The sequence below is a fragment of the Oxyura jamaicensis genome, chromosome 1 (assembly GCF_011077185.1).
Source record: "Oxyura jamaicensis isolate SHBP4307 breed ruddy duck chromosome 1, BPBGC_Ojam_1.0, whole genome shotgun sequence".
In the NCBI taxonomy this organism is placed as follows: domain Eukaryota; kingdom Metazoa; phylum Chordata; class Aves; order Anseriformes; family Anatidae; genus Oxyura; species Oxyura jamaicensis.
The window spans coordinates 88,120,913-88,121,481 of record NC_048893.1 but is presented as its reverse complement, the minus strand read 5'-3'; positions in this window follow the sequence as shown (position 1 = coordinate 88,121,481).

The following is a 569-nucleotide window of genomic DNA, read 5'->3' as shown; positions in this document are numbered from 1 at the left end:
GTGGCTAGGTCTTCTCCTAATGGCTAGGCTTTGTCTTGGAGATGCTAGTTGGCATTGACCAGAAGTATGCCAAAACACTTCCTACCATTTTAGCATTATGGACAATCAGGGGTCCAGCATTAAAACTTGCCCCTTGTGCCTAATCCAATTAGTAATACATGGAAGAAGTAACAAAACCCCAGTTTCATTCATGTGGGTGTAGGTGTGAGGCTTAAATTCTCCCAGTACTATATTCTGATGGAGGACTCAGTTCTGATACAGGTGATGGAACTGATCGGTCATGTCTACCTATCTGAATTTTACTATGTCTGGGACACACGAGACTGTGAGTAGCACAAGAACCTGGAGCACATGCTTGTACAAACAGCATATCCTCAGAAATTGTACTTGGAATTTGTACTCAGAAATTGTACTTGGAAATTGTACTCAGAAATTGAGCTTGGAGACGCAATGAAATCTGCAGCAGGGTGTGGTCATGGTAGAGGCACAGATGGACAGGAGTGACAGGAATACCTGCAAACAGCACAGTAAAAGTACACTTGAAACAATAAAGAGGATGTGTGGATGTG